Consider the following 445-nt stretch of genomic DNA (forward strand, 5'->3'; position numbering starts at 1 on the left):
AGGCGAATCTCAAGAAGCACCTGTGACGGGGGGCTATCTGAATGTGAAAGTAAGCGTCTTTCAGATCCAAATGATCTTTCTGAAAAGAAAGCTATCCACGAGTGCAAAGAGGTGAGACTCATGCTCTCGCAGTGGTAGCATGACGTCTCAATGAGCACGGCTTCTGCGTGTGATTTCCCCAGACATCGCACGCATTCACTGTGCCCGTCATCAGCGTGCAGTGGTGTCCTGCACGAGCCACAGCCGTGGCGCGACATTTGCAACAACGTCGCACCTTGAGAGTGAACAGAGCTGATTGAAGCGGCGATCTGATCCGGTGCTGCAAAGCGGCGCGCTGATCAGTGATCAGTGAGAGCGGCGAGCTGCGAAAGGCGAGCTGTGGGCGGCGAGCTGCAAGCGGTGAGCAGAGAGCGGAGGCGGCGAGCTGATCTTGCTGCTGCAGAAT

Source organism: Sinocyclocheilus anshuiensis, unplaced genomic scaffold, assembly GCF_001515605.1.
Source record: "Sinocyclocheilus anshuiensis isolate Anshui unplaced genomic scaffold, SAMN03320099.WGS_v1.1 scaffold1001, whole genome shotgun sequence".
NCBI lineage: Eukaryota > Metazoa > Chordata > Actinopteri > Cypriniformes > Cyprinidae > Sinocyclocheilus > Sinocyclocheilus anshuiensis.